Source organism: Ovis aries, chromosome 1 (genome assembly GCF_016772045.2).
Source record: "Ovis aries strain OAR_USU_Benz2616 breed Rambouillet chromosome 1, ARS-UI_Ramb_v3.0, whole genome shotgun sequence".
NCBI lineage: Eukaryota > Metazoa > Chordata > Mammalia > Artiodactyla > Bovidae > Ovis > Ovis aries.
Genome location: NC_056054.1, coordinates 87,379,385 through 87,398,213, shown reverse-complemented (window position 1 = coordinate 87,398,213; position 18,829 = coordinate 87,379,385). Strand labels below are relative to the sequence as shown.

Sequence of the window (18,829 nt, the reverse complement as noted above, 5' to 3'; positions counted from 1 at the left end):
GACCACTGAGGGATTAACACTTTCACAGATTTCACCAAAGGCAAAAATTCTCTGAATATAGAATTCTCACCATCTCAAGGCCACAAATTTGATGTTATTAACACAAATGGTATTTTCCCAAACACTGCAAACTTATGAAACGCTTCTGAATCAGCAAAGACCACAATATGCCCTTTAAATAACAGCTGCATCCAATCATACTTCTAACTCATGGAGATGGAAGTTCTGGACCAAAATGTCCCCAAATGGTGCCCTTATCAAAAATAAGGAGTAGGTTTGGGCATGACTCAGGACTTTAAACGGCATTTGGCCTAGGCCAGACCTCAGGTGTCTCTGTGTATCAGGTGGTCCCCACACAGGACTGCCTGCCCAAGTCAGGTGAGAGTGTCCATGTGGGGTTCCTAGACCCAGGCAGAGAACAGAGCTCAGGAAGAACAAGAACAGAAAATATTCAGATGTGAGTCTTGCTGTCCTCTTAGGACCCCAAAGAAGCCACCACACCCCTTCCCTGGAAACCTTTTGGCCTGCTGGTGTTATCCCAAAAGTAGGAATTATGGGTCCTGGGTTCTCAGCACCTCCAGCTGTGATCGGGCTGAAGGAGGCACAGCTGTCTTGCCCGAGGCTGTGTCTCTTGCGAAGGAGAAACATCCGGCCAATTCCACCAAGAATGTCAGTCAAAATGAAGGGCGGGACTCGGTCAGCTCAGCCATCCTCATCCAGCAGTTCTTGTGTCCTGGGAGCAGGCGCCTCGATAGGCCAGGATAGGACCTCATCCCCACAGTTCTCTCCCATATAAAACCTGCAGCCTGAGGGGGGCCGCAGGATGAGGAGGATGTGACCTAGGATGTGGGGACCCGCGGGCTCCGTGGAGAGATATGCAGAGGTGAAAGGGCAAACCTGCTTCTAGTCTCCTTATCAGGAATGGCCGAGGGAAAGGGAAGTGGGCAGCCCTGGAGGTCAGGCTGGGGGGTCATGGCTGGGGCAGAGCCAGACCCAGGAGACCTAAGAGGAGAGCCTGCTGGGTTGGGGAGAAGGAGAAAGGGGTGGGGGTGTAGAGGGAGGGTCAAGGAGGAACCAGCTGCACGGCCCTTTCCCAAGGTGGCGGGGGGGGGGGGGGGGGGGGGGGGGGTTGGTGCAGAAGCTAGGGTGGCCAGCCCTCCAGGTTTGCCTGGGACTGTAGGGCTTCCTGAGAGACAAGACTTCCAGGCTTAAAATGAAGGTGTAGCTCTGGCTGGGGACTCACCACGCCACCGTGCTGGAATGCCTTCTTACATCTCCTCTCCCGTTCTCCACACAATAATGACACGTCCCCTCTGTGCTGGCCCTGCTGCCAGATACAAGGGGCTCAGCAGTGAAAGGACAAGCATGGCCGGGGCTCTGCAGACTGGGCCCCCCTCCCAGCACACGCAGGTGGACTCCGCACAGCACACCCGCCCGGCCAGCCCACCGCAAGGTGCCTCTGGGGCACATTTCTGGGAAGCTTTTTGTCTACCCCACCAAACCCCAAAGGTGGGGACTGGGTCTAGTTCACAGCTCTACCTCCCGGTGAGCCAGCCTAGAGCCCTGAGCAGTATGGGTGCTTAATGCATGTCATCGGCTTGCAGGGCTAAGGCACTCGGGTCAGGCTGGAAGTGAGGACACCTGTGAATGACCAGTCCTTCACCTGCACCAGCCCACAAGCACACACACGTATGCACATGGGCACTCCTAGACTTTGAGCAACATTCTTCCTGACTCAGCACAGAAGGGCACCCAGCCCTCTCAGCTAGGAAGGGTGAGGCCTGTAGGCAGACCCCCGCCTAGGATAGGGGAAGGTGGTTCCCTAGATGAGGGTGGGCAGCGCTGGCTTGTTCTCCCCTAGCTGTGAGGGCTTAGCCTAGGGCGCCATCATCCTAGTCCCTCAGGGATCCCACCTGCAAGGAGCTCACAATAGTCATGTACCCCATGTATGTCTGCAGTCATCATGGGGAATCAGAGCCACGCTGAGGCTCCCTTGACCTTGGTCCTTGCAGCTGGAGAAACCAGTGGGGACCCTGAGGGGAGGCTAGGCCTCTGGGGGCACGTACGGGACTGCAGGGGTGGAGGGCAGTGTTGGAAGAGGATAGGGGTTCCAGCTACAACTCCAACCAACTCCTCTGCCTGCTTGAAGAGTAGGGGACTATATCACTGAAGTCACCATGGGATTGTAAGCTTCTTGCAGACACACAAGACTGTGTGCACTCATCTTAGTCTACCCAGAAGGGCAGTGCTTAGATGGGCTCTCCACACTTTCCATGGATGTTGCCCTTAGAGAGCAGCGCCCCACGTTTCTGTCCTGCCCCCTGCTGACGTTTTATCATATTGCAACTCACGAGATATAACGAAAAGCAAGGGGTGGGATCTCTGACCAGCTGTGTTCAGCCCGCATTTGGGAAGTCTGGTCTTGGGATATCATTAGGATAAGACCCCTGAGTGCTCCAGGAATAGCTGGAACCTAGCCACTCCCAACCAACTGAGGAGTGGGAGAAAAGAGCAGGAGAAAACAGCCTGCTGCACTCTATCCACAGAACACAGACAGCAAAAGCACAAAAGGGACCTTGGGCCTTTTAAATCAAAACTTAGGTGTCCAGAGTTGGATTATCACAGTCTTTGGCAAATGCACACTCATGCTTTCCTTTAGTTAGTTATTCACTTAGCAATTTTTCATAATTCATAAACACGCATGAACTAGGAATTTTCTTTCTTTTTAAACAGTAGAGAAACACCCCCCCGCCCCCTGTTTTCTTCTAAGGGAAATTTCACAGGAATTCTGGTAAATAAAAAGTGGAACCACTCTGGCTGCAGTAGGGGTGGGGGCCAGCTGCCTGCTTGGCCCCCCTTTCACTGCTCCAACTGCCCTGAGAAGCCCCTTAGAATTCTGTGGAACATGATCTAAAGCAACATGATCTATGCCCAGAATGGCAGGAACCTGTCTCTTTCATTCCTATGTCCCAGCACCCAGCACATGCTCAGTTCAGTGCCCGGTTTCAACAAATGTTGGGTGAAATGAATTGAATCAGTGAAGCTTGCTGCAGTGTCTACCCAGGTCTGATGTGGGGCGAGGGCACTGAGAAGTGTCTCTGCCTCCAAATGTCTCCCCCATCAGCCTGCCACAGTGCCTGCCATTCCCCATCCCCATGCAGTCTAATGCTGCCTGTTCCCCAGGATTCAGAGCAGATGCCACCACCTCCATGAAGTTTTCCCAGATGTCCCCAGCCACAGTCATCTTGCTGCCTTTGAACATTGTGGCCACTTTATAACACCTCTTTCCTGCATTCTTCACACTCACTCAGCCCTCAGCCCAAGGTATTTGCATACATCTCATTTCCCCAACCAGGCAGATGCTGCCCTCCTTAAGGGTAGGACAGGTTTGACTGACTGCTTCCATCTCAGCCTTTCAAACAGTAAAAATCAATCAACGTATTTGAGGTAGAAGGAAAGTCTCCTAATGTAAGGACACTGTGTCTCCAGGAAGGCCCATTAAAGCTCTCAACAGGGGCACCTGGAATCAATCTGACTACTAAGACATGAGTGCGAAGTAGCTTCTCCACTCCAGCAACCATCACCAAGGAGAGAGCATGCAAGGAGATCCAAAACAGGGAAGTCTGGGTGGAAAAGAGACACGTAGGGCTGCACTAATGCCAAAACTGTGTGAAGAGGCTGGGTCCCTGGCTCTGAGAAGGATTTGGAAAATGTGGTCCAGGAAGAGCTGGAGGAAGAGACAGTGAGAGTAGAGACAGGCTGGCTAAAGGAGGGTTCTGGGTCCTGGGGCACTTGAGTTCACCTCCCCACTCCTGTCTCCAGTGCCTGGCAGGCTGGGACAGGGGGACTGGTTCCCTTTTCCTCCCCCAGAACATCTGGGGCCCGCATCAGACTTAACGATCTGGTAAAGAAAATTGTTATGGAAATATGTAACCGTGAGACGTTATCAAAGGCATCTTTAAAGTCCCTTTTCAACCCCCAGCCGGGTGGAGGGGATTGGAAATTGGAAAACTGGGAGACGATTACAGGACCATCAAAGTGGCCGAAATTCAATCCAACCTGAAGGTTTAAGGATGGCTAGCAGACCCCTGCCCCAGCCCAGAAGGCTGCAAACCCACTGTTTAAAAACCAAATCAACGGCATCATCAGATCCGGGTCTGGAGCAAACAAACGGCGCCCACAAAGGCTTCCCTGGATTTCCCTTGTGTTGAGGAAATCTGAGAAGTGAGGCCCTGGGAAGGCTCCCAGCTTCCAGGGCTTCTATCTTCTCCTCCCCGCCCCACCCCACTCCACCTCACCCCACCCCACCCCCATTCTGGGCTCAGCTCTTTGTCTCTTCATCCTTCTTGATGCCTTTCTTCTACATCTTTTTGTGCCTACTCTTTCTCCTTCCATCTGTCTGTCTCTCCTTCCATCTTTCTTTATATATTTCTTGTCCTGACAGTGTTCTTCCTCTCCTTTTCCTCTGTTTCTCTCTCATAGTCTCTTTTGTGACATTCCCATCCCTTTGTTGCGAATTTCCATTTTGCCTTTCAGCACTGCATCTCTTTACATTTTGTCTTCTTTCTTTTTCTCCCTTTCGATCTTTCTCTTCCTTTTACTTTCTTTCACAGCAGAAAAAACTTTTCTTCAGCCTCTATTGAATTTTTCTGCCTTTTTCCCTTGAGGATTTCTTGTACTTTCAGGCTACATATGAAAGGAAATCCTCTCTGGCTAGTATATTTACCATTATGAATCCCAGGTATTTCTCCCAGGTGTCTAAATATAAATAGCCCTCCATGCATGCCCATCGAAAGACATTAGTCTCAACCTCCATCACCATGAACTGTCCATAGCGGCAAATTACCGTGCCCTGTGCCAGCATACACAGGCACTCAAAATGGACATGTGGTTTTACCTATGAGCAGGCTCTGCAGACATGGAAATTTATGTCCGGAGGGGTGGAATGCTACAGCACATAAAACTGATACAGGCAGAGAACCTCGGTAATTTACAATTCTTTTTTATGTGGAGTGAGAGAAAGAGACGATGATTTTGCTACTAATAAAGTTCTCCATATTTATTCTCAAGATTTGAGGGTTTATCTTCATTCATATTTCTCGCGGTCGTAACCTTGAAGGTTCTGTGAGATCGCAGGTTTGTAATTAGAAAAGAGCTCAATTCGCACGTCTCTTTGGAAACACCGAGAGTTTCATTCCGCCCTGCAAAATTCGTCTGTGACCAAGCACGAGAAGAAAGCTCCATATAGTCATTCACCTTCTAAGAATCGTTTCGGAGGCGCAAAGGGAAACACATACGTGTTTATGAAAGAACGGGATAGAGAAAGGACAGAAGAAAACGAAAGCAAGCGCACGGTCCGCGCCGCAGGAACCCCGGGAAGGCGCGGGAGCCGGCGAAGCTTGTTGCGCACAACAGACGGGAAGCCGCAATTCGCTGCTGGGCTGCTCACCACGGCCTGCGGCCCGGATGAGAGCGGGACACGAGCCGTAGCGGCGGGTTCGGGGCAGGCGGCACCCACCCTCCGGTCCGCCACCCGCCCGTCGTGCCGTCTGTCCGTCACGGGCCCCCGTGCGCAGCGCTCCCGGCTCGCGCGTTTTCTCGGCCCACCGCCTCCCCCCCTGCTCCCGGAGAGCCTGGCCGCACTGCGGTCAAGCCGTTAGTTCACCAGGCCCCAAGTTCACGGGCGCCGGGCGGGTTCCGCTGGCGAGCGCACCAGCTGGGCTCAGGCCCCAGGCTGAGGTGCTGGAATCCTCGGCCCCGGCTGGAGAGAAGGCGCCGGGCAACCGGAGGCTCGACCCCCGGCGGAGGGGTCCCCCTGAGCCTCAAGGCCGCGGGTGATCCGGCAAGAAACCAAGCGCCCGTTCTCTTTGATCTGGTTTTATAGAGATTTGATGTTGACATTAAATTTTGAATGCTTTTATCTATTTCGATCTCTCTCTTATTCCCATTTTGGGCGGGGCCTCCTGTGCCAGAGCTAAGGGCTGGCGAGGGTACGCGGGCGAGACGAGCACCGGAGTCGGCAGGACGAGCACCGAGGTCGGCGGGCCCAGAGGTGACATGGCGGTGCGAGGGCAACGCTGGACGTAGCCACCTACCCACATCCACATGCAATTCCTGATCGCCCCACGTATCCCTCCTTCCCCCACTCGCACGCCAGACCGCTCTCTCCATGAGCAACGCCGGCGCGGAAGGCCGAGCAGAATTGAGGCGCCGCGGAGACACCAAGGCTCGGAGGGGCGCAGAGCCCGGAGACCGGCAGGAACTGGGCGCCGCCGCTGCAACTCCGGTCTCCCTCCGCAGCCCCGGTACCCATGCCGAGAGGCTCAATTACTTTCAGGTGTGGACCACTTAATAAAATAAATCTTCCGGGGGCAGGAGGCGAGTTTTCAGGAGCCTAATTCAAATCAGCAGACTTCGCATTTGTAAAGAGGGGCTTTCCTCAAACCCTTGTGGTTGGGGCGCGGGGCGAGGGAGTCAAGAATAGAGGTCTCTTTCTGGGATGATACTGTCAGTGGCTGGGCGGAGGACCCTGGGAGCCTCTGTCTCCGTCTCTCTTCGGCTGTGTCTTTTTCTGACTGTTCCGGTACATCAGAATGGAGTCAACCATTTGGGGACTGAATCACTCTGTTAAACCGACTAGAGCCCTCTAGCCCAGACAGGAGACCCAGTAGAAACAAAAGGTTCTGTCTCTCTCTCCATGCCCGCCCCCCCACTTTTTTCCCTCTTTTCTCCTTTGTCTCCATCATCTGTTACCCAATGACCTCTCAGTCTGAGATTTCCAAACCTGGTTTTGCAACACTGGAGGGAAACTCCAATTATCTCCAGGGCTTTGTGAAATGCTCAAAATGAAATAAACCTTTAATTAACTTTAATTATTTAACTGCAGGTTATGGACCCCCCCCAATTGGCAGGAAAAGCAGAAGAGAAGGCTGATGGATTAAATAAAACATCCCAGGGTGTCACAGCTCCCTGAAGGTGAGAAATGCCAGCTTTAGAGATTTCAGGGCTTCGGAAAGAATGCCAGGCTCAGAAAAAGAAAGTTCCCAGGAGGACAGGGACTTAGTTTATTAAGGTTTGGGGCCAGAGACTCTGCTCTGTCCTAGGCTTTCTCCCCTCACCCTCTTGCCAACTGTTGCCATCTAGGCCTTCAGAGGAGGGAGTGGGCTACTCTCTTCCTACCCCACCCCACTCCCATTTAAGATCCTTCAGTAAGGTCCAGTTTACATCAGACAAAGCAAACTGTTTCCTTCCTCTTTTCCTAGGAAATTCAGACCACAACTGAATTCTTGTATGAATGTCCCAGGAATTGGGCTGATGTAAACATACTATCGTGGTTCTGCCCTTTTAGAAGAGTTACTCACCCCAAAGTCTCGTCCTCATACCACCAGATCTAGGAAACTGCCCTTCTCCTGGGCTCAGGGACAGAAGCCCCCGAGAGGAGACCTCAGATGGCTGAGGTGGAGGGCAACTCGCTCCACAGCATCTGACATGGGCCCACATGTTTCCCGTACAGAGAACAAATCTGCCCCATTAAAGCGTTTCTCCGTCGGGGAAAACACTGATGCAATATTGGAAACATGCTGGGCCCACAGTGAGCGCCGGAAGGAGAGGCAGGTCTTCTCAGGAAGGCAGAGGCGGCCAGTGGGTGAAACTAATCCCACCACGTCCACCCTCGCTTGGCCCAGCAAATTGAGGGAGGGATTATGGACCAAAACATCCAGACACAGAGGGAGCCTATGGGGCTGGTGGTGCATTTACAGAGAGAGCAACTGGGGACAGACCTAGGAAGAAGGTGCTGGTGCCCCGAGGGCAGCAGCAGGAATAGGGCTCCGCTGCCTGGACTTGGGGCCGAACTGGAAAGAGAGTCCACTTCCCGGAGCCCGAGCTTTACAACCAATAACCCCATGGTTTGGGCTCCAGCGACACTGCTGATCTAAATAGTTTATTAACAAATGGAAAATACATAAACACATAACAATTGCCTCTAAGAAAAAAACTTATTAAAATCCCCCTGTGTTGTTTGTAAAATAAATAGCTGAGACCATATGGGTGAGGGGGAAAGTGGTCATGTCCTAATTGGCTCTCTGCTCCTGGCAAAGATTCCCTCTTTAGGCCTCAGTTCCCTCCTGTGTAAATGAAGATGACAGCCTAGATGTAGACTGGTGATTCTCAAGCTTTAGATGGCATCGATATCACCCAGAAACACACACACACACACACACACACACACACACACACACACACAATTAAAAATTGTTGGCCCTACCCTGAGTTTCTGACTTAGTAGATCTCGGGGATCACCAACAACCTGCCTGTTTCACAAGTTCCTAGATGTTACTGCTGTTGGCCTGAGACCCATACTTTGAGAACCTTTGGACTAGATGATATTTAAACTTCCATCCAGATCTAACACACTCTTCCATCTCCATGCTCCTGTGTCTGCCCCATCAAGCCCTGAGGAGTTTGGAGCCACATATGAGAGGGGCTGATGTTTTTACACTCGAGCTTGTACCCCCTGTCATCAGTGCAGAATAAATCTTTCACTGGCCAATAGGGACTGGTGCCCCTGCCCACTGAAGGATCCCAGTCCTCTCACTACACATATTCCAGTCTGAATTAACCCCAGCTGGCTGGCTGTAGGGCCTGAATCTCTAGCAGTGGCTAACACTGCTTTCCCTTTGTACCAAGCAGGGCTGGGCCTAATCCTACTTAAATGTCAAGCAGGCCTATTGTGTACAGGGCTGCCTTCAGAGGGGCTGGCAAGAGCCCAGGGTACATCTTCAGGCCCCTCAATGTAGCCTAGTGTCTGCCAAACACTTGGTCCGCCACACACCCGCACACACGCACACACTCCGTCACATGCAGAGCTGGGTCGTCAGGAGAGCTAGTTTTACTTTGATGTACCTCTCCGCTGCACATTTGTTTCAGCTCCCCTCCTGGAGCCGCAGCCTTATTTATCTTCTTGGCATGGGTTCTTAGAATACTTCCATTCAGGCAGCAGCAAAATCACTCAGCTCCACTGTTTTACGAAGTTTATCAAACAGCAAAATATCCGGTCTCTTTGTCCAATGGATCTGGTGTGAATGTGCCTACAGAACTCCCTTTCCCAGACGCCCTGGGGTCTGTGTGTGGTTACATATACCCTCCCCTGAGAGGACCCCACAAAATTCAGGGCCTGCCTACTCATGCTGCAAGGGGCCCCCCAAAGCAGCCTCACGGCTCAGAGGCATCTTCCTGAATCAGGAGACCCAGCCAGATATACTCCACACATGCGTGCGCTCCGCTCATACTCCACGAGCAGAGCCTCAGAAGCCCACAGCAGACTAACAGCCCTGCGCCCCACCCAAGTCGCCCCTTCTCCAGGCCTGCCATGGCGCCCTCACCCTCAAAGGACAAAGCTTCTTCTAAAATCATTGCTGTCATCTCAATCCCAGAGTTTGGGAGCTCTGTGGAAGGACCCACCTCCCCTGAAGCTGAAGACTCGGGCCCTCTCCACCCACTTAAAGGACAAAGGTTTCATACCTTCCACAGGCTGACTCAGAATGAGGTCTTCGCTGCTCTCCCCCTGACCATCACCCACTCCAAGCATCCTGCTGGCTTTCCAGAAATCATGCCTACTCCAGGGATAGGCTCCCTACCTATAGCCCCCCACCTACCTGAGGCCTACCAGCCAGGGCTATCTGAAGAGCAAGAGGGCCCACTCAGCACCTGGTATGCCCTGTGCTGTCACCAGGATGGCACTGATCATGGGCTTCCAGAGCCTGGAAGTTCACTTGGTGCCCTCCCTGCTCTGCCTCTTAAGGATCTCCCCAAATTCCAACAGGAACTTTGCAGACGCCCTGGCTTTACAGTTGACAATATGTGCTAAGTGAAGAACCCCTTTCACGATGGAAATCTGGCTCAGGGTTCAAAATGTCCTCTGAAGCCATGCCTCTGTGCCTGGTCTCTGCAGCCCCCGTTATCTGGGCTGCAGGTCATCCATACACCCTACCCCTATGTGGCAATAAGTCAGGTCATTCCTTCCCACTAAATATTAATACCTCTTCCCTTCAGCCATTCCTCCATGGTGGTTCAGATGATGAAGAATATGCCTGCATTGCAGGAGACCTGGGTTCAATCCCTCAATTGGGAAGATCCCCTGGAGAAAAGAATGGCTACCAACTCCAGTACTCTTGCCTGGAGAATCCCATGGACAGAGGAGCCAGGCGGGCTGGGATCACACAAAGTCAGACACGACTGAGCAACTAACACTTTTTTCACTTTTGGCCATCCCTCTTCATTTCCTCGGCCACATCCTGTCGCATCTTTGACACCTCGTGCCTGGACCACTGTCCTATACACTGTCTTGTCCCCTTCTCCCATGTCCCTGGGGAAATGATGCTACCTCCTTACAAAGAATTAGACTGGCTTCCCTGGTGGTCCAGTGGTTAAGAATCTGCCTTGGTTCAATCCCTGGTCAGGGAACGAAGACCCCACATGCCTCGGAGCAACTAAGCCCGTGCGCCACAACTATTGAGCCCGTGCTCTGGAGCCTAAGTGCCACAACTGGAGAGTCTATGCGCCTCAAAGAAAGAGCCTGCACGCCACAGCTAAGACCCGATGCAGCCAAATAAATAAATATTTTTTTAAAAAAGAAGTGGCCCAGCATATGTGCTCAGTAAATTTTAGGTACCATCATTGTGCATGCGTGCTCAGTTGCTTCAGGCCGACTCTTTGTGACCCTATGGACTGTAGACTACCGGGCTCCTCTGTTCATGGGATTCTCCAGGCAAGAATACTGGAGTGGGTTTCCATTTCCTCCTCCAGGGGATCTTGCCAACCCAGGGATCGAACCTGCATCTCTTACGTCTCCTGCATTGGCAAGTGGGTTCTTTACCACTAGAGCCACCTGGGGAGCCAGATACCACCATACTATTTTTATTCCGCTCAAGCTACCAAAATTATATTCCTAAAGCACACCTCTCATTCTCCCACTAAATAACAACAACAATAATAATATTAATACATTGATCACTTACGATGGGTCAGGCCCTGCTCCAAGTGCCTCTCCATACTCTCCTCGTTGCCCAAAACAAAGTAGGCTCTGTATTCCACATGTGCCACCCTCTGGTCCCACCCAGCCGAGGTGTTGTCATGTCTATTCCTCCTTCACAAACCCCCTGCAGGGGGCAGCTGAGCTCCTCGTGCCTGGAAATGCCTACCCACTTGACCCAAACTCAGCAGCTAGCTGCCCCCTTCTCCATCAGCCCACAATTTCCCGGCCCCTCCCATTTTCTCAGGCTGCTGGGAGATCTCCCAGGATTCCCTGCAAGGGGGAATGGTCCTGTGTGCTGGTACTCAAGGTGTGCGGTTGGGAATCCAGGGCTCAGTGCTGATGTGCTCATGACTGCCCAGTGGCGTCCTTCTGCACCTGGAAGGGACCTCAGAGGGCACCAGCCCCTCCCTGCTACATCTGTTCCTCAACCTGTCTCACCCTCAGTGGTCATCTTAGAGGACTGAATATTGTTCACGTGTACAAATCTTGTCTCCCCAGGAGAAAAAAATTCCGTTAAGGAGGATCTGCCCAGGCTTGGAGCAGGGGTGTCTCTGCATCCCGCAGTTCTGCCCAGCACAGTATCTGCCTCACTGAACACTCAGTTTCACTGAGTGGCTGGGGGCAGATGCAGCCCTTGCCTGTCTGCCAGGACTCAGGTAGCACACCTGTTGGAGGTGGTGCAAGCTGACCAGGCTACCTGCCTGGTTCCGTCATTTAGGAAGTATGTGACACCTTGGGCACCTTGCTTCATTTCTCTGAGTCTCATCTGTGAAGTATAAATAATAACAGCTACCTCTGGAGAAGATTATATGAAATTTTAAAATGGAGACCTCCCTAGTTCAGACCTACCTCACAATCGGCTCTCAACACCATCTTTCTCCCCGTCACTCAGCGCAAGCTGTAAGACCAGAGTTCCTCTGCCCAACCGACCGCAAGGCAAATAGGGAAAGTGAATTCTCTTCTCATGTTAAAGGTGAGTCTGCTTCCTTCCTTCACCCATGTGAACAAAGAGCCCCCATGGAGCCTGAGATCAGCTCAGTGTACTGAGGGAGTCCCCTAGGAGTTTGCCTGCTGTGATAGCTGAACACTTGGGGTACATAAAACAAGTGTTGCCCCATTTGGGGATCTCCCCTGTCTCCCTCAGGACAGGCAGTGTGGCTCTCACTGCCCAGTGGGCTTTGCCACTTGCCTGCCAGGCACCCCGTCATGCCCCTTCAAGTCCCCTTCTTTTTTTAAAATTGGAATATAATTGCTTTAGAATGTTGTGTTGGTTTCTGCCATGAAAGTGAAAGTGAAGTCGCTCAGTCGAGTCGGACTCTTTGCGACCTCATGGACTGTAGCCTACCAGACTCCTCCATCCATGGGATTTCCCAGGCAAGAATACTGGAGTGGGTTTCCATTTCCTTCTCCAGGGGATCTTCCCTGCCCAGGGATTGAAACCAGGTCTCCTGCATTGTAGGCAGACGCTTTACTGTCTGAGCCACCAGGGAAGTCTGGTTTCTGCCATACAACAATGCTAATCAGTCATAACTAATATAATACCCCCACCCCTCATCAGGTCCCCTTTTTAACCCATCAGTGCAGCCCCAACAGTGGCCCAAGGAGCCACATGGTGGAATTCTCTCCTGTACAAACTCAGGACTGAATTGTGTGCTGAGTAAAATATGGCAGCAGTAATGCTGTGTGAGTTCTGAGGCTGGGTCATAAACAGCACCTCAGTTTCCACCTTGGTCTCTTGGCTCATTCTCTGTGGGACAAGCCAGCTGCCAGGTTTTGAGGGCTGCTTGCAGCAGCCACATGAAAAGGCTCACATGGGGAAGAATTCAGGCCTTCATGAACAGTCAACACCAAACTGCCAGTGATGTGTGAGGGCCACCTTGGAAGCAAATCCTCCACAGAATGACCACTGTCTGATTTGGGGTCCTGAGATACTCCCAAGACAGACCATTCAGCCAACGTGCTCCTGAATCTCTGACCCACAATCACACTGACTATTGCTATTTTAAGCCACTAAGTTTTGGGGTGATTTCTTGTGCAGCCTTAGATAACTAATATACAAACCAATCTCAGTTTCTCCATTCTGTAAAATGGGAGTATTAATATCCACCTTATAACACAATAAAGAAGATATGAGATGGTGTTCGACCAGCACATTGTAGGTGAACTTTGAGTGGATCCTACTATTATAACCCATCCCGCTCCCTCTCCTTCTCAAGAGACTTCAGAAGGGGCTGGTAGAGCCCTTCCACCCTCTTCACTTGCTTTTCTCCCAGTCTCTTGTGAGGTTTAGGCCCAGTCTTCGTATTCTCTCCCGCCAACACAGGAGCAGACCCTGGGCTGGAGTGTACTTCTGTGTGACATGGTGGTGAGCTCCATCCAGAACTCTGGGATGGGTCCCACGCACATTTCTAAGGGGGTTCAGTGGTGTGTGTTTGCATTTCCTTTGAAGGGCCCCAAATGTGATAATTACATACTTGTTAGCCCTGTAAAATAACAAATCTGGAATCTACACTCTGGAACCAATGGATTTCCTGCTGAAATGAGTTCAAGAGGTGCCCTGACCAGCATTCCCGGTAAGAGCCTGGCCCCGAGAGGCCCTGCAGACCACCCGCCCGCCCACATCCCACAGCTCCTCTGCTCAGCGCTGCACCTCATGGCTCCGGCGGCGAGCAGATGTGCTTTTAGTTGCAACTGTTTTTATGTTTTCTTCATATCCACCCTCTGGGTGTGGCTTCCCACTTAGCATAGGGAGACTTCTCAGGCCTGAGGCTCCCTCCTCCACGGCTCCCATGAGCAAATCTAGTGCTTGGAGCTGGGCTTGGCAGGTGCTGGGGGTGGACACCTGTGGCGCCAGCCTGCCTTCCGAGAGCTTCCCTTGATTCCTGTGGACTTCTCTACCTTTGTCTGTCTTCCTCCCACCCTACCCCAAACTCTCTTCTTGCCTAGGCTCCAGCATTATTCAACAAATCCAAGTTCCCCAAACTTGGCTTCCTCTTTCTCACCTCTGGGCTGTCTTTCTGGAATGCCTTCCCTCCCTGCCACCTCCATACACCTTCCTCTGGCTGACCCTCCTTCAACTTTCAAGATTCATCCTGAAAGTGTTCCTTGGCAGCTGCCTCCAGCCCAAGGCGGTGCCCATCTCATGACCCCCACAGCCCCCTGTGCTCTCCTGCCTCAGAACAACACACCCTGCTGGATACCTGCCTGTTGCTCTGTGTCTCCTGCTAGAGTGGAAAAGCCCTGAGAATAAATGGTCTGCATCCGGAGTCTATTCCTGCTGTGTGGCCCCACTCTCTGGCACATGGCAGGCATTCAGTAAATGCCTGATGAACAAACGAATGAATAAAATCAATTGATCAAAGTCTGCCAAGAGGTCTAAACCGGCCCCCTTCTGTTTCATACCAAGAAAAAGTTCATGAAAAACTCTCCCACAAAATAACTTCTCTTGGTCCAAGGCAGCACTTGCCACAGAACACATTTACTAGTAACACCAAGGCAGATGTCAGGGCAAACCTGGCCTGCAGGGCACTGCCACATCCCAGATGAAGCTCTGCCTCTCTGGCCCCTGCCCCCATACCAGCCCGACCCCGAGGAGGGTGGGTGGAGAAAATGAGCAGAGAAATACAAGTTTGGGGTTGGGGGGACTCAGGCTCAAGAAACATCTCTGTGAACCCATTCATTCCAGAAAAGCTGAACTACAGACTCACTCCCCTCCTTCTTCTGGGGAAGAAACTGACGTACACACAAGTTAACTGGTTCTCCCATTGAAAGAGATCAAATCAACAGAAGAGAAAAAAGTAGCTCCCTAACTTTCCAAAAATTTTATCCCAAAGCATAGACTTCAGCCTGGGTTGTCAGAATGATAGCCAAGGATCCTGGGTATCCACAGCACAAAGCTGCTGCTTCCCCCATCCCCCTTCTTTTCTTTCTTTTCAATATCATGGGTGAGGGGGAAGTACCGGATCTAAAGGTTTATTTACCATTCCTTAGTCTGACCTTCCAGGAAGAATGTCACTAATGAGAAACAATCTACGTGGGCTCCCCATCCCAGAATTTTCATAGGGATCAATTTAGGATTTCAAAGTCTAAACAGGACAAGAGTAATATTGACTGTCTTGCCTTCAAAGAAAAAAAAGAGAAAGCAACTGAGTTTTTCCTGTCTGGAAGGAAGTTTTGTATGTCAAAGAAATGTCAGATCTGAGGTTCCATCTTTCCTGTTGTTCTGACTGCTCTTGGACATCCCCTGGGAGATAAAGGGGCACATTCACCTTCGTGTGGCACAGGCTGAGGGCAGGCAGAAAGAGAAAGAAAGCTGAAGTTGGGACCAATGCTCAATTCAAGAACCAACCTTAAAGTTGAGGCTAGAGGCCAGGAGTTCTGTTCTGGAGACCAGATTCCATTTTGATTCACATCCAAATGATGATTTTTTTTTTTCATTGTGGAGGAGACATTTCCATTCCAGCAAAGTTGACATGTGGCAGGGGTCACGTCTGTCTTGCTCTCTGCTGTATCCCACTGCCAGCAAATGCCTGTCACAGAGTAGGTCCTCCTATTAAATGAATGAATGAAACAATCAGCCAGTGTAAAACAGTTGCCTAGAAACAGCCAGTAAGCATCATGTCCATTTTGAAAGTAGTTTTTCTCAGCAGGTGGAGCGATTTTTCTTTTCCTTCTGTTTTTAAAGATAGGACCCAGAATTATCTGGATCATCCTTTCAGCTCATCTCACTGAGTCTCTGGACACTCTATCAGTGACATAATGCTATTGTAATTCAACTGGTTATTAAACAGCACGAATGGTGAACTCACCAATTCTCTTAAAACTCTGCCCCACATCTGGCTGTGTTGGTGGGTCATAAAACCTCTCAGGTGTTAGATGCTGTTTCATTTGGTCTCAGCTTAGCAGAAACCCCCCTCCACCTACTGTCCCAACCACCAACAGCTGGGCATGGCAAGTCTCAATAAACTGTCATTTGGTGATCAGAAAGGCAGCAATATGGCTCCATCTTGGACCAACTCTGTTCCCATCCACTTTGGCCTCAAATTGCATCAGGAAGAAGTGCTGAGACCTCCCTGGTGGTCCAGCGGTTAAGAATCCACGTTCTAATGCAGGGGATGCAGGTCTGATCTCTGGTCGGGGGACTTAAGATCCCAAGTGCTGCAGGGCAACTAGCCCACATGTCACAACTACGGAGCCTGAGCACCACAGCTAGAGAAGCCCCTGTGCACAGGAGAAGACTGTGCGCTGCAACTAGGGAAAGCCTGTGTGCCGCGAATAAGACCCGGCACAGCCAAAAAATATCCATTAAAAAAAGGAAGTCCTGACCTTCCCTTGGGAGAAGGAGGTATGCAACTAATGGTTCCAGTTTTGTTATGTTCGCTGAAGAACAACTCAGAGATAGCTGGTGGGAACCATGGGCCTGAGCGTAAATTTTCGATCTGCCACTGATATCCACATTGGACAAATGGCACCCTTGTGTGGCCTCAGTTTCTCTCTGATAATATGGATAATAATTGTGTCTCCTTCCTGGGGTTGTCATGAGGGTCAAGTAAATCAATAGAGAATACGTTAGACAGTGCCTGGCACACTATATGACACTACCTGTGTTAGCTACTGTTTTTATTTGTAAAATGAGGTCCCCTATGCTACTTCATGATTTCTCAGCTCTCCTAAGAAAGAAAACCTTGAAACTCTGAGGTTACATTTTTGTTTTTTCTATGCTCCTGCCCCATCAGACTGGCCAGACCACATATGGATAAAGATGACTGTGCACTAGTGGTGTCTAAGAGGGGGCAGGAAGGGCCCCTTTAAGAACTCTTTTGCATGGTCCTGGAAGAAAACCTTGCCAGAGGGGCAACCCTATCTATCTGACCCACCTTAAATGGACTCTGGGATTTCCTGCCACCTCGGTTCAATTGGGAACACCATCTCAGCATGGAAATTGGTTCTGTTCAAAGAGGGGGAGAAAGGGAGAAGGAATTTCTGGGTTTGGAAAAGAGTGTGGGTACCTAGGTCTCTCTGCTCAGCTCCCAATCATAGAACCTTCCATCTGAGCCTATGGAGCCTTCCACCAATTCAGTGATGTAGCCCAGAAATCTGGCTGCAGTTTCTGGATCTCTTAATGATAATAAAAATCTCTTAAATGAACACAGTTCATCACATCCATCAAATAAGTGTTCCTCAAATATTCCTTGTTCATGGGTAGGGCCCACATTTATGATGAGTAAACTGAGGTTCAGAAAGGTTATCATTGGAGGCAAAACACTTGGCACTTAAATTTGGCTGCCCTGTTTAGACTGTTGATGATGTTTTTCTGTCATACTTTCGTCTTCCACAGTAAGCTACTTGATTACTTTGTTGGACAGAAAACGTGCCCTGAATTGACATTAACATGCTCCTGAAAAAAGCCAACAATATCTACAGCCCTAACCCAATAACTATTATTTTCTAAACTGAGGTAAGTTGATTTACTAACTCAATATCTATTGAAAAACCCCTATGAATGGGCAAAAGTGATCAATACAAGTTGGCCGCCCAGAGCTGGGATCCACTGGATCCTAGAGAATGGATGCCCCTGGTAAGGCCAAAGAGGAAGCTTAATTCCAAGCTAAACCTCCCTCTTGGCTGGAAATAGCAGCTCCAGGTGCTCCCATCCCACTACTCCAGTCTGCAGTCTGTGATTAGGGGCCCTAATGGCCATAATGCCTCCAATGTGGTGTTTAAACCAATAAGGCTTCAGAGAAGTTATGGTATGTTTAATAATGGCTTAATGACTACTTGTGAGATGCAAGGCTTCTGGTTCCTGTTTGCCCTTGATTTACAGCCCAACTCTGGCTGAGGACAGCCAAGAAACCCCCTCTAAGCCCCCAGCGGAAGAGGGAGGTGTTCACACCAGGCCCCTTGGATTCCTTTAAAAATTGAGAATTCAAATGAAATACAAATGATGTTGGACTCCCCATCCTTCTTGCTAATCTCTGGAGGCAGTGAAAATAAAAAACTGTGTGACCCAGAACTAGGGACTTCTCAATCCGCAAAAGTGAGCAGGGTTCTAGGGCTCACAGGTATTTCTTCCCAGATCTTAGATAAGGTGGAGGTTGTTTGACTTTTAAAAAATTCTAAGTTACTGCCCTAGTCCTGGGCTTCCTCTTGGCTAGGGAGACCCAGCTATTAGGTGACATGGTCCTACTTTGTCCTTTTAAAGTGGCAGGCCTGGGGTAACAGCATCCAAGGTCTGAGCTACAGACAGCCCCTCTCCAGGGGTCCCTAGGCACTTTCAGATCATTTGCCCATTAAAATGCATTCACTGCATGCCTGTTGTTCAAACACAAAACCCGCTAGGAACTCCTCCACCTGCTCCTAAGGTAACCTCTGGTGGACTCTGTTCAGTCCTGAGATGCCTCTACAGCCCAGCTGTCTTCTCTGCCCCTGCCTCTGCTTCTGAAACTCACCAGGAATATATATAGACTCAGAAGACTGACTGTCCAATGTCCACAGGCAGATGAGGACTCTAAGTGACTAGTTCAAGGCCCCACAGCTAATTAATTATCACACCCTGCTCCCAGCCCCCAGCACCCATTACCAGATTAGAGCTGTTTCCACACAGCAATGACTCCTCACCTGGAGAAAAAACAAGATATCTCTATAACGGAGGTGTTTTTGCTGAAGGCCAAGTTTTTCCAACTCCCAGTAAAGAGAGTAAACGTCCCAGCCCAGCCCCTACCTGTTCCCTGGCCATTATCCCAGACTAAAAGTCAGGAGACCGGACCTAAAAGGATTTGTTGGGCGTGGATGGGG

The 18,829-nt window shown here is 50.5% G+C and overlaps 1 long non-coding RNA gene across 1 annotated transcript in view; it reads right to left on the bottom strand.

Moving 5' to 3' along the window:
- LOC114116343 (uncharacterized) overlaps positions 1 to 18,829 on the bottom strand; it is a 29,803-nt gene that overhangs the window by 9,968 nt on the left and 1,006 nt on the right. Inside the window, exon 2 of the long non-coding RNA XR_003590272.3 lies at positions 15,384 to 15,584. This is a non-coding gene — a long non-coding RNA (uncharacterized LOC114116343). The remainder of the gene's footprint in view (positions 1 to 15,383; positions 15,585 to 18,829) is intronic.